Here is a 14,969-nt window from a genome sequence, read left to right as displayed (position 1 = left end):
ATGTTTCGATTTTATGTACGAAAATTCAAAATGAGCATTTTCAACATTTCAAACTTTATTTCGACTTATTGCAACTATTTTGTGTAAAAACATTGTTAATAATTATAAATTGTGCAATATGCCTGGATCCGTAAAAAATTAAGGTAGAAGAGATATGTGTAAAATTGCAATGATAATTGATAATATTAAAAACATGCTTAGTCTAAGTAACTCTGCATTTTAAAAGACTAATGTCTGGGCCTGTCATTATTATTTCATAATTAGAGAGTAAGATTGTAATAGAAAACACTTTTTTGTAGTATATTGAGAAATTTGAGTCCAAATTTTATTGCGTATCAAGTATATTTCGAAATTATTCCAATGGAATGTTTCGATTAGATGAAAATTCAAATCGAGCATTTTCAAATTTTCAAACTCTGACGTTCAGCGGATTTGCACGCTTCGTGAAATTCTAAATCGATTGATATATACTTTTAGGAGTCACTATTTTCATAAAAAATTATATTATATTAACAATAACCTTAGTCAAAGTTAGCCTACTGTTGAAGAATTATTTCTCGACTGGTAATGATTATTTCACAAATTTACACAGTCATAAACATCTATTGACTTTTCATCTACAAGTATATGTACCTATTTAACAATTTTTCTTAAATAAATATGAAATCCAGAGGCCGACGAAATGTCTGCATGGAGTAAATTGAAGAAAAGTAACTACAAATCCTGACGTTAGTTAAAAAATCTTGCTAAAAATACTTCTGTGACATTCAACGGATTTGCACGCTTCGTGAAATTCTAAGTCGATTGATATATACTTTTAGGAATCACTATTTTCATAAAAAATTATATTATATTAACAATAACCTTAGTCAAAGTTAGCCTACTGTTGAAGAATTATTTCTCGGCTCGTAATGATTATTTTACAAATTTACACAGTCATAAACATCTATTGACTTTTCATCTACAAGTATATATACCTATCTAAACAATTTATCTTAAATAAATATGAAAAAACAGTGGCCAACGAATTGTCAGCATGGAGTAAATTGAAGGCAAGTAACTGCCAACCATGACGGTAGTTAAAATAATGTGCCCGCTCCGCGGGCACATTCTCATTTCGCACTAGGCGCGCGGCTTGCGTCGCTCGCAAGTTTGAGCGCGCCTAGGGCGCGCGATTGTTGATTCTCGCGCTTCACGCTTAATGATACATTAATCTCGCGCTTCGCGCTCGATCTTCGTGCATAGACTTTTTAAAACGAAAGGTGGAAGAATTGACAACAGTAATTTGGTAATTGTGAATTCTCTTTTGCTAAAGCTTCTTTGGCCTTAACAAACACATTCTCATCCCGTATCTCGAGCTTTGTACTCGATCTTATCCCTGAAATTTTATATCATTCCCATAAATGTATATTATTATAATTCATAACTTACATTGGTATTAAAACAGACGTAGTTTCATTTTCTCGTTTGAAAAACAATGCGAATTCCTTTTTAAAATATATTGTTTAAACTTTTATTGCAACTTTAAACGAATTTCCATAAAGTGAATTTGCCCATTTCTAATATTTGTTATGATTTAAACTTTACACATACTGACTACTGAGCAGCCTTTCCGTTTTTTAATTTTTAAATTATATCTATATATAATTAAAAATGTGTAATAAGGACAACCGCAGGATTTCGCCAGGTGCGGGTGCTAATGTGGAAAATTGTACCCGCTCCCAGCGAAATCGCGGTAAAATTTCAGCCACAACCACGTCTCACAACCGTGAGATAAGTGGTTACACTCTGCAAAGGAATCAATACGACGATCCAGCAAAAGCTTCGTGCACGCTAAAAACACGGAGCGACCCAAGGGCTACCGCCTTCTACAATTTTCCCGCAAGTGTTCTAGCATATTCTTGACACGCAGGGATGCTTTTTAGGCCATTAGCAAGTGAAAGCTGGGCACCTCCAAGAGCGCCGATGATAAGGACGATTAGTTTAACGGAATATTCTGGGAACAATCGTTGCAACTCCCTTACAAGGTCTCCATACCTCTCTTTCTTTTCATTCTCCTTGGTTATAACGTTTTTGTCAGCTGGTGTCGAAAATTCGATAACGAACGTAGTTCGCTTCTCGAAGTCAAGAAGAACCATATCAGGCCTCGAGTGAGTAACCGAAACAATTGTCGAGAATATAAAGTTCCAGTATATGCGGCACTTCCCATTCTCGACCAATTGACTCGATTATCCTAGGAGCATTTAGAGGAGCGATATTAAGGTTAATGCCGTAAGACTGACAGAGATGGTAATAAAGTACTCTTAGTGCCGCATTGTGCCTTTGAATGTAGGTCGTTCCCGCGTGAGTTGGGCAACTAAATAGCATGTGAGCTAAATGCTCGGGGTGTGTATGGCAAGCCCTGCAGCTATCATCAGGAATGTCTTGGCTCAAAATGTGGCGACGGTATGTTAAGGTAGAAATGACACCGTCTTGGCATGCAAAAATGAAACCCTCCGTACCAGAGTTCAATCCGGGCGATTTAAGGAAAGCAAACGTTAGCTCACAAGACATTGACTGATCCTTCACATTTCTGTGGAAGATACCGTGCATCCTCTTATCGAGGAGCTGTTCACGAAAGTTTTCCTCTTGTGCTTTGTTAATCCGGGCTTTCAGGAGTGAGTATTCGAGATAGATAAGATTTGATGCATTTTGCTCACCCCTAATATTGAAGGCAAGTCCGTGTGTTTCAGCAGCCTCCTCCCCTGCTTTGTACAGAAACGCTCTTTTGCCCACTTCTTCGTGATTCCTGACCATTTTAATAAGATGGTCTCTTTCATTTGCAATTCTATGTGCTGTACCCAGAATGATCTTGTTGTGAAGACATTCAAGACTCAATATTCCGCGACCAACTTAACGGCGTGAGATGTACAGTCGCGGAACGTAAGACTTAAGATGCATGCTTTTGTTCATGTGTATAACCCTTCTTGTCCCGATATCAAGGGATCTGAGCTCGTTCTTCGTCCATGGAACTACTCCAAATGAATAGAGTACTACCGAGACGGCAAGCATGTTCGTTGCAGATACTTTGTTCCTCGCCGACAGTTCGGAAGACCAAATCTGCCTAATGAGACTTCGTATCTGCTTCGGAGAGTATCCTTTATAGACGTCACATCCTGTATGCGGCTCTGTGGCACGCCCAGGTTTTTTATAAGTCTCTCCAGCGAAAGGTGTCGTACAGCGCTTCTATCAACGAGCTCAGGATCTTCAGGGATGCTATTAAGTTTTCCTCGCTTCAAATAAACCTTGGTGTATTTTTCTAACCCAAATTACATTCCAATTTCCTTAGTATATCGTTCGACAATCCCTAGAGCCAGATGTAGTTGCTCTTTGTTTTTAGCATAGATCTTAAGATCGTCCATCTAAAATACATGATAAACCTTGTACTTTCGATCTGCAGGTTAGCCGCACAAGTACCCGTCGGAATGGCGAAGTGCTAGAGATAGTGGCAATAATTTTAGGCAAAAGAGGAGTGGGCTCATGGTGTCGCCCTGAAAGACACCTCCTCGGTAGTGATGGGTGGGAATTCTTTATCAGGTGTTATGAGGGCAACACATAACTCCTTGAAGCTGTTTATATTTCCTGAGTCTTCGTCCAGTCCATGCTGCACTTCGTAGACTTCTCTCCAAAATACTTCGACCTCCTCTGGTTTGGGTGGGTGTTCGACAGTCACCGGAGGGTCTTGGAAGAGTCGAGATGGGTCTGCGAGAAACTGTTGATTTTCTCTGACCCATCTCTCCCTCCGCTATAGACTTTCCTTAGTGTCAGATAGTATCCGTATTCTCTCAACAATATACTGCCTGATGGTCAGCAGCTTTGACTTGTTAAGTGTGTGATAATGGGTCCGGAGTTCGCGCGCGAATTTTCGAACCTTGGCGGTAAAATTCCTGCCAGATGTGATGTAGTCAATCACACACTGAATGCGGGACGCGTACTGTCTTGCCCAGCCTATCTTTATGGCAAGTTGATGCATTCGTTTTTTGGTCTTATGATCAACTGTTGGTTTTTTTTTACGGTTCGCATCGGCCAAAGCTCTCGCTGCATTATACATACAATAATTGATAACCCAGAGGTCAGATTCCCCAGAAAAATGTCCACGAAGCTCGTCATCCATTTAAGCCTGATCTTTAGGCTTGAGAGAAACCTTGGTGTTGATGTTTCTCTGGGTCGTAAAGCATCGCTCTTCCTCTATTAGATGCCTGCCCGCGGTTGGTCTTATTGTCGCCTCACTTTCTCTGTTGCCGGCTTGTTCTAGGTGTGGTAGAGTAGGCGTTCTGCTTACATAGCCCCTTTTTCGGAGTAGTTCAGCATGATTTCGCAGACGTTGCTGCGAAAAGTGCGATAGCTCCGGGTGTTTCTCGCACCACAGAGCATGCAGCCATGCCATGTAACCCTATTCAGGGGCCACACTCGCATCGTACCACTCTAGCAAGTGTTCTCATTGTTGTTCCCACGAGAAGCTAGGGAAAAGGGTTCGTCCATCCTTGCAGAGCCCCGCATGCAAGGACAAGGCTACGTACTCTGAGAAGTCGCCCGGTATCCCAAAGTCACCGTTCTAGACACCTCACCCAGGTGCCATTCAGCTTCCGGCACGGTTTTCACACCTCCGCTTGGGGGTTAATTCCTTCGGGACCACCCTTAGACAATTGTCCGCGACTGCCTATTTATTTTTGTAACCATATTCAGCAGAAACCCTTGGTACAGGGACCCTCTATCCGCAACCCAAGGACGTGTTCGGTGGCTTTGTCATAGGCCCTTCGGTTTTATTCTAGAGGAATCAAAACCAAAACCGAAAGGGTATATATATATATATATATATATGTGTGTGTGTGTGTGTGTTTTGGAAAATGCATTTATATATTTGAGTAGCTTTGAAGTACTGTGAAATTGCTGCATGAAAAAATGTAATTTTTGTATTTGCCATTATTTTCTATGCTTTCAAAATTAGATTTTTTGATTTTTCAAGAAAATTTAAAGAGTTGTTATAATAATCTTGTAGGACATTTAAAAATCAAACTTTTTCTCCTCTTGTCTTTTTTCATATCGTCGGTTATTTGGCTTAAAAGGTTCATTTTCTTATATTTTTTGGTATTTTGTATATACTTTATGTCTGGTAATTTTTGGTTTTATGAAAAAAGTCGTCGGACAAAAACCAGGAGGGGGGGGGGGGGGCAAATTTTACACAAATCTAATACCTTCTCTGATGAGAATGTAAAAATTTGCTAAAAATACTTCTCTGACGTTCAACGGATGTGCACGCTTCGTGAAATTCTGAATCGATTGACATATACTTTTAGGAGTCACTTTTTTATAAAAAAAGGTATTATAGTAATTGGCAAACGAGTTAGGAAAAAAAAGGGTACCAGTTTCCAGACAATGCCTGAACCTGGCTGACGATCCCCTGATTATTACTTTCTCGCAGGCCATTTTTTTCGCACTTTTTTACTATGCACCCTTTTTTTTTCTGAAAATATTCCAACTGTGATTGGTTGTCAAAATTTTTTTTCACTCAGAAGCTCAACCCTTTGGGGCGTGCTTATCATATTTCTGTCTTTCTCGCACACTCAAATCAGAATTCCCATGGGTGTCCCCAGACCTCTTAAGTCGAAGTATTTAAAATATACGATCCTTTAATACTAAGCTGAACATTTTCGAATGATTCAAAAAAAATGTACAGGCTTATCCCAACGAGTTACTCTGCATATGATTTAGAGGCATGTAAAACCCAACTGTTAAAGTGGGTGCTGCAAAAAAATGGTTTCCATCGCCTATCTTCAGCGGTAACAGGGTCTTGTTGCGTGCGCGCTTGCTCGCCAGTTTTTTTCACCCGGACGGAGTAAGCGAGCACGCGCACAGCATAAATTGGTTAACTCTGAAGATAGGCGAGGCAAATAATTTTTGCAATATAATCATCTTAAAGCACAAGTTTCAACCTTCAATTTAAGACTCAATAGAAGTTTCTATACCGTCAGGTTCGAGTTCTATGTTGTTTAAATAAATAGAAATGACCAAACAAGCAAAGGAGCTTTTCCATCTCCAGTCCATTGCCTACATAAAAATAAAAGTTGAACCCTGCTTTAAACCAAAGGAAACTTCGCAGTGCTACACACCGCGGATTACAGAGGCTGTTCTGCCTTTAAGAAAGACTCTAAAAAATCTAATAGTAAACCAAAATCTCTAAATTCACAAAAACAAACTACTCCCTTTAAACCAGCTGTACAGATTGAACCAAAAGAAAACCCGACACATGTCGACACCCTAGTAGTCAATACCCCAATATTGAAAAAATACCGCTTTAAAGCACAGCCGTCGCCTCTACATAAAAAATGAACACAATTAAAAATCACACTACACAATCATCCAAAATCTCAAAACCCACTAATAATCGAGCTAAAGCACCAAACTCCGCGACATTTCCCATCCCATAAAACAAAAACACTCCAGTAATCACTCCCAATAAAAGTTCATCTACTCAAGATATAAAAATAAATCTAGTAAACTTCTTAAAAAGAGCTACAATCTTAACCACCGATATAATGGGGGGAAAATCAACATTACGGTAGCTATAAATTTAACCGCCAAGATTATAAGTAATATATTTTCTCTTGCTATAGCAAATGGCCAACTTCAAATAAAAACACACTAAAAATAATTTTTTGGAATGCCCCGGGTTTCCTTAAAAGAAGACACGAATTAGCAACATGCCTCTACCATAATATCATTACCATCTGCTTGCTCAGTGAAACGTTACTACGCGAGTCCCTTCGCGTCGACCTATTCCGTGGATATAAATTGTACAGAAACAACACTAATAGAGGTACCCCGATTCTAATTCAAGAAAATATCGATCACCACGAACTAATAATTCCCAAACTTGTAGCCCTCGAAGGTACTGCTATACAAATTAAAATTCAAGGAAAACCATATAGTCTCGCTCTATCAAACTCACTCTCGCGAATTTACAAAAAATTACTACAGAAAAATATTCAAACTTGTACTCTGGGTAATAGCTGCAGGGGACCTAAATGCCAAACACTTAGCCTGGAATAGCAGAACAACTAACAAAATTGGAAAACAATTATTCGAATTTTTCAATGATAAGAATCTCTCAGTTTCAACAACAGATTCGCATACTTTTTACCCTCACAACACCAAACATAAATCTGACCTTATTTACTTTTCAATTACCAAAAATAACTTCTATACTCATGACACTTGCACCATTAACGAATTAGACTCAGATAATTAAACAGTTTTTCTATGCTTTTTTACAAACTGTGAAAAAGCTCCGGTTACGCCTTGCTATAATTTTGCAAAAGTTAATTGGCAAACTAAACTTGCAGCTTGACCCTAAAAACACTTATGATTTTTAAACCTTCAATAACAAACGCTAACCACATCGACGAAGCCATAACTAAGCTTACCTCTTGCATAAAAACTGCCATTCACCCTTCAGTCCCTCAGAGCACCATTAACAAATACAATCCACCTCTCAGCCCCGAGATTAAAGACCTTATCCACACTCGCAATAAACTCTGCCGAACGCATCAAAAAACTAAAAGCTGCATCCTTAAAAACGTCATTAACCACTTTCGGAAAACTATAGCAATTAAAGTTCAAGAGCAGAGATGCAAAAATTGGAATAAAGAAGTCGGTAAACTTCAAATCAAGGATAACTCTATATATCGTATGACTAAAGCCCTAACAAAGCCGCGAACTAATATTCCCCCTCTCAAGAATCCAGACCAAACGTTTGCGCTCTCTCCTATCGATAAAGCGAATCTCCTCGCGGAAAATTATGAAAGTAACTTCGCTCCACATGACGAGCCATCCGATACTCAGCACATTGCGGAATGTGAAAAAATTGTTTCCGAATTTCTCAAAATCCCAAGCACTTATAACTTCGAGAAAATAACCCATAAGGAACTAACCAAACAAATAAAAAATAGTATATAAAAAATCTAGTACTTAAAAAGCTTTCCATCTCTTGCCTAAAACTCCTTGCTCTTATCTTCAATGCCTGTATTCAACTAAGCTACTTCCCTAAATCTTGGAAAATAGCTCACATTTTAGTTTTTCAGAAAAAAAGGAAAGATCCATATCATCCAACAAGCTACAGGCCTCAATACAATACAATGAGCAAATTTTTTTAAAAAATAACACTCACTCGCGTAAACTTTCACCTTGAGGAAAACAGCATCCTTAAGGGGAGGTTCTAAGCTTCAACTTTTTCAAGCTTCAACCTTTTTTCTAAGCTTCAACCTTTTTCGAGCTGAATGTTATGCCTTTTACTAGAAATATTGATCGAATTGACTAAATTTTTTGTCATTCGTTCAGTAAACATGCCTCTGATTGGCTGAGCACGATTTTTAAAATTAAATTTTTTTAATTTTTACTGCCCCAGTAGGTCAGAAAATTTGGTGAAATTTCAAACTTTTAATTAAATATTGCATTATTTAAACAAATTTGATGTAGAAAAAAATTCGCTTCGGCTGATCATAGCCAATACAGGCCTCAATCGAAATATATTTCATTTTTTTATTTCATATCACCCAACTGGTCGATGTGATACGCGGAATTCACGTTTTAAAATTTTCAAAAATACCGATTCAAAGTGAAAGAATGTATCTTTAAATAAAAAAGACGTTTGTTTTGATATCTTTAGTAGATCCTTTGCAATTCATTTCTGAAAAATAGGCCCGATTTTCCCGCTAAAGTGTAGAAACAATACGGTTTCAGAAAAGGTCACTCTACGCAGCACATGATGCTCAAGCTAACCGAAGCCATTAACTTAAATTTCAATCGAAGAAAGCATACTGGAGCTGTTTTCCTCGATGTAGAAAAAGCTTTTGACAGTGTCTGGCATGTAGGAGTGCTAAAAAAACTGATAAATTACAATTTCCCAAGAGGGCTCATGCTCTTTATGAACTCTTTCTTTCTAACAGAAAATTCTCAGTCAAAATAGGACAGTCACTCTCAAAAGAGAAACTCATCCAAGCGGGTGTGCCCCAAGGCAGCATTCTAGGGTCGGTTTTCTTTCTTATCTACGTAAACGACATCCCTGAGGTCCCCGAAGTTTCAATTGGACTATATGCAGATGACACCGTGTTATTCACTTCTTCCTGGTCTGTTCCAAATTTTTTAAAATTACTTAACAAAGCTCTTGAATTCATCAAGGCTTGGGCTAAATTATGGAGAATAAAAATAGACGTAGCAAAGTTAGAATCAATTCTTTTTTCAGTCAGAAGACTAGTTAAAACTGATCCACCCAAAATGATTAACAAACCAATAGAATGGAAAAATTACGTAAAATACTTAGGGGTAAACTTCATAAACGTGTAAATTGGAAGCAGCATATCCATGAAACTAAAGAGAAAGCTCTCGGGGTCATCTCGCGTTTAAGTCCTATTATTAAAAGACACTCGAGTCTAAAAACTGAATATGGAATCCTAGTCTACAAAATGTCTATCCGACCAATCATAATCCACGCCTATACAATTTGGGGTGGTGCGTCAAAAAGTAACATCAATCACATCCAGATTACACAAAATAAATTCCTCAGGCGCATCACAAAAACCCCTAGATATACCAAGAACTCTGTCCTTCACAGAGAATTTCAATTACCTTATGTTTCAGAGTATATCACAGAAACCGCCACTAAATTCTATGAATCAGCATCATTATCACCTTATTAATATATCTCGTCTCTCGGGAAATACGATTTTGATCCGCTTCGCAAGCACGCCTTGCCGCGCCAGCCGCCCACTCCCGTGCATTGTATCTCACGAGAGGGGGCGATGGTTGGGGCCCCCTCATCCCCACCTTTTTTTTTACTGACAGCCACTCTGCCTCCCGACTTAACACAAGCACGTTTAGGGCTTCCCACTCTCTGCGTTTAGCCTAGACAGTCAGTTAAATAAATCCGCTTATTCTTGGAATTTCTGCTTACTTATTGAATTTTCACCCCGTTCTTTTAAGAGCGATTTTCTTACGTACGAACTTGTAAACCATTCTCTACATTTGGGACTCGTCCGTTCTCACTCACAAGCTGTCAACCCTTCTATCCGGGTCGTCCAATCCGATAGCACCTAGGGAAGAGTTGACTGTTCATTGAAACTTAGAATTTCGAATCCCTTCTAGAGCTCTCACTGGGTGATCTCCATTTTTAATAACAATGGAAAAAGTATCATGCAGGGAAAGCGGGTCACAAGTTTCTGAAAAATGTAACACGCATTTTGTGAATGGCCCCTAATCGTTCTTGTTTACCTTTCTGAATACAGTTTTGATTCCTTTGAATGTTAAACGATCGAATTATCAAAATTTTATTAGGATAATTTATTTTTACATCAATCACCAGCTAACTTCACCTCGTTAGTTCGTTGATTGCTGAGAGGAAAAACAATAGACCAAATTCATGGGATTCGGTTCATTTTCGCCATATTTTGATAATATCTTCGTAAAAACTAATTTTTCTATATAAGTTTATATAAAAAATAGTTTTTATTTATTAACAACTATTTAATGACATAATAAAATGATGGTAATTATAATTCATTACAAAGATAAAACAAAAATAGTGTTGTGTCCCATTCATTTGGTACATTCCCCCCCCCCCCCACTCAGCATGCAACGAAGTGAAGTTAGCGGATAGTTAAAGTGAAAATACCTAATACAGTGAAACCTCGATAATTCGAACCTCTATAATTCAAATTTTCGATAATTCGAACATTTTTGGGCCCGGCTGAAACCTGATGTTTCCCATGTTAATAGTTCTCGATAATTCGAAGTTCTCGATAATTCGAAGAAAATTATATGCCCCGCCGTGATGATAACCTCTATAATTCGAAGTACAGCAATGATAAAGTAACAACTGCGACGAACTCATATTTATAGCTTATGCGGTTGCATGTTATTGATCCGTTACGAGTGGTGGGAGTTGGCGTGTGTGACAATGGTGGGGCTGCTAATATAAATGAAGATTGTGTGCTTGTGTAGTTCAATGTTCATAGGAGTTAAACCTTAACAATTTCGAGAGAGATAGTGAGATATTGGATAGTATAAAGGCACAAGTAACTTCAAAATCTGATGACGAGAATGATGCCGAGGATCAGGACGTGGCACCACCAACAAAATTGAAAGATGCTGAAGTTGGTTTAGCAATTGCTCGCAGGTTTCTTTCTGAACAAAGTGATGTGCCGAATACAATATTTGCTGCTTTAGACATGGTTGAAAACTTCTGTCAGACAAAAAGTTGTATCAAACAGAACAAAATTACTGACTTTATTAAATAATCTGCTATTTTAAATATACCAAACGGCCCTTTTTAGGGCCGACAAATTATTTTTACGTTGGATAACTCATTGTTCATTTCAAACTTCTCCATAAATGACATCAACATAATTGCATATTACCAAATTCTCCCAATTCCTGATTCTTCTGAGCCAGTCAAAATTTTCACGTTTGATCATTACTTTTTTGGCATTATAATACTAACTGAAAAACATTCTCACACTGTCTGAATCGAATGTATTTTAGGGGAAATTCATAATACGTTATCCTGGACGTATAATAAACGTATAAACGAATTATGTGCGTTTATACTCTTAAGTTCGATAATTCGAAGTTTTTCTCGGTCCCGGAGCACTTCGAATTATCGAGGTTTTACTGCATTTCATTTCCAATATTTTTAACTTGTCCTATTTCCGAAATATTATTATAATCTTAAATCATTCAAATTCGCGATTCTTTAATTTAAAATGAAATTGTGTCATTTTATGAGGCTTGGATTATAAATGAAGCCATTTCAAATATTTTCTAATAAAATTGTCCAATTTTCGAAAGTTCATTTGAAATTGTACAACACCATTTGTAAAGCTTTTATTTCAACGCTTTTTCGCAAGAGGCGCTACGAAAGTTGCAAACTTAACTAAATCCGAATCTATGCGTCTAAGATTTTCCAAAGGCTGCATGGGAGTGGGGTCTCCTTATGCTACTTCGTGATGAAAACGTATGAAATTCTAATACTTCTGAGGTTAGAGCTTTTATTTAACAATCTTAAATACCAGTTAATGGATCATTAACACAAGACCAAGCACTAAAGGGCAGTTTTTCATTTGTTTCATTTTTATGGACTTTCTATGTGCAATTTGCTGATAGGCAATCGTATAAAAGCACCCTTAAGCCTTTGCGTATAGTCCAAGCTCTGCAATCAGTAATAAAGAAGAGATGGGCAATGCAAAAAAATTTCATGATAGGATCTCAGCATGAAGAAAAACGTCCCTCATTTTGATGAATCTTAATTATTTCTAATTGTAGTTAAAATTAAAAAATCATCAAAAATGTCCTGTCGGTCCCGTGTCCCCAGTACGAGTTTTCTCGGACTTTAGAAACAATAAACTGCTATTACCGTAATTTATCTCTCCGCAACCTAGATTATATCATTACTATGAATAATAATATAAAAAAAGACATTTTGTAACTTCGAGTATTGTTTTATCAATTATTACAAAAAATTTCAAAGTTGTCCTTCGTTTTCATGTCTTTTCAGTCCCAAGCATATTTAATTGGTTTTCATATAAGAAAAAAATATTTAAATCAATGAAAATTTGGGTGAGATTTGTTACTCGAATAGTTCTTCAATTAAGTTCATCCGTAGAGAATTCAAAAGTCAATTTGGCTTTTAAAAAAATTAGTTAAACTGTGCTCTCAGACACGCGTACCTTAATTATATGTTCTGTCGGTCCTGCCTAAAACTCAATTGCTTGAGAAATATCAAAAAATAAGATCTGTTAAGAATATATTTAAATAGGTGGAAGTCGATGGTATGTATCCGGCGGATCAGTCGCAGCGTTGGCGAGTGGGGCGCGTTTCCAAAAACAGACAGACTGCTTGTGACCACGAAAGGGAGAGGATCGTTCGCGAAGGGCGGTGCGCTGTCCTAATTACCATGTTTGTTCTCAGTCTTCTTTTGAATGTAACAAATAAATAGTGCTGAACTCATTACTTCTATTAACTTCTGTGTAGTGATTGAGCTAACCCGAAAATCCCTAGCCCCAGACTTTATAAGCGGTTCTTAACAAATCAGAAGTGGGATATTTCGGGAACCTCAAAAAGTGTTGAGGATGCGTCGCGTCAGCATCGGTCACTGTGTCTTGCTTTTAAAGTGGTTTCATCGTGAACGAGAATTTTAAGAGTTCTCTGCCTTCCTAGACAGGAAACTTGAAAGGGGCGTGAGGCCACGAGGCATGATTTGTTTCTCTGTGTGCACCTTGAACGCGGCCGTGTGCGGCGTGATTTTTGGAACTCGGGTCCTAAACCGGAATTACAAACATTTTTGACGAATCCCACGTGAGATAAGTGTTCAATAATTGTGAGTTTAAGGGTGCATGAGCCGCAGGTTTTATAAGGCAAAATCAAATTGGCAGAGGCCATCTTGGAGGTCACAAAACAAAAGCTTAGCACCGTGTGCGAGCAACGAAATTTTGGCGCTTCCCGCGCGACCATTTTGTGGTGGATAGCAGTTGCGCCGGAAGGTGTGTAGAGGGCGCAAGGATCCTGGGTCCGTTTGAAAGTTTTGTGAAAAGCCTGGACGGTGGAGTGAAAACGCGTGCAATGGTGAAAGAGGCCCCAACTGAAGAGTTGACGCGCGTGCAGGAGGAGGTCCAACGACAACAGCGACGACGTCAAGAGGACAAAGACAGGTACGAGAAGCAACTAGCGGCCCTCAGTACCGAACTTGAGCAGTTAAGGCGGGAGCAGGGGTCAAAACCATCCTCGCAAACATCACTCGCACGTAGGGCAGGGAATGACGTCACAACTGAGGCTCTGCGCTCAATCGGAAGCATCTTACAAACACAATCAGAGTGGTTCCAGCGGATGTCGGAGGAAGCCCGAGCTGGAGGTTCTACACAGCCGTCTCTAGGACTTGCAGATCCACGCGCAGTAGTGCGAGAGTTTAACGCAAGTGAAACACCGGAACAGTCTCGAGCATGGCTGGCTGAATTGAAAAACGCGAAAGAAACGTGTGGCCTCGGAGATCCGGTGGTTTACAGTGTTGCTCGGGCGCGAATGAAATCTTCGGCGCTGACGTGGCTCCTGAATAAGGGAGACCAAGTGAAAGACTGGAATACGTTCAAACGCGAATTTACCTCAATATTCACGAAAACCCTCGACACTGCGGATAAGTATGAGGTTATGGTGGCGTGTGTGCAAGGGCCAAAAGAAAGAGCCCGTAATTTTGTGATAGACAAAGTATGGCTGTGTTTAGGACTTCACCTGTCAGTGAGTGAGGTGCGGAACGTAGTTGCACGAGCGCTGTGGTCAAGGAGCGCAGGCGATCAGTTGTTTGGCCGCGAGTTCAGAACCACTGATGACATAGTGCAGGCTGTCGTAGAATACGAGCGTCATGAGATGGCTCGACGGAGCCTAATTGAAAACTCGAAGAAGACCGGAGGGAGGAACGATACTGGACGAGAGGGGCGAGAGAAAAGACGCCCTGAAGAAAATAACACAAGGACAAGAACAAATGGTAACGAGTCATCTCAGGGTAAGTCAGTTAATGACCGAAAATATTTCAATTGTGACGCGACAACGCATATAGCGCGAGAGTGGGATAAACCACGAAAATCAATCACTTGTTATTCGTGTAAGAAAGAAGGACACGTGTCCTCAAGATGCCCGAGCAGAGGAACTGGCGCGGCTAGTTCTGAAGTAAACTCAATTATGAGCCCAACTGAGAGTGGGTCGATGGACAAATTTGTTCGCCAGGTGCGAGTGGGAGCTCGGGCGGTGACAGCCTTCGTTGACATGGGTGCATCGGTCTGTACTGTCAAGTCAACTTTAGTATTGCGCGAAGGGTGGAGAATGACCCGAGACATAACAATGATTGGCGGGTTTGGTAACCGTGCGGTGGAATCTCCCGGGACGGTAAC

This window comes from Belonocnema kinseyi, chromosome 10 (assembly GCF_010883055.1).
Source record: "Belonocnema kinseyi isolate 2016_QV_RU_SX_M_011 chromosome 10, B_treatae_v1, whole genome shotgun sequence".
In the NCBI taxonomy this organism is placed as follows: Eukaryota; Metazoa; Arthropoda; class Insecta; order Hymenoptera; family Cynipidae; genus Belonocnema; species Belonocnema kinseyi.
The sequence above is the reverse complement of the archived record's forward strand: the minus strand, read 5'-3'. Positions refer to the sequence as shown.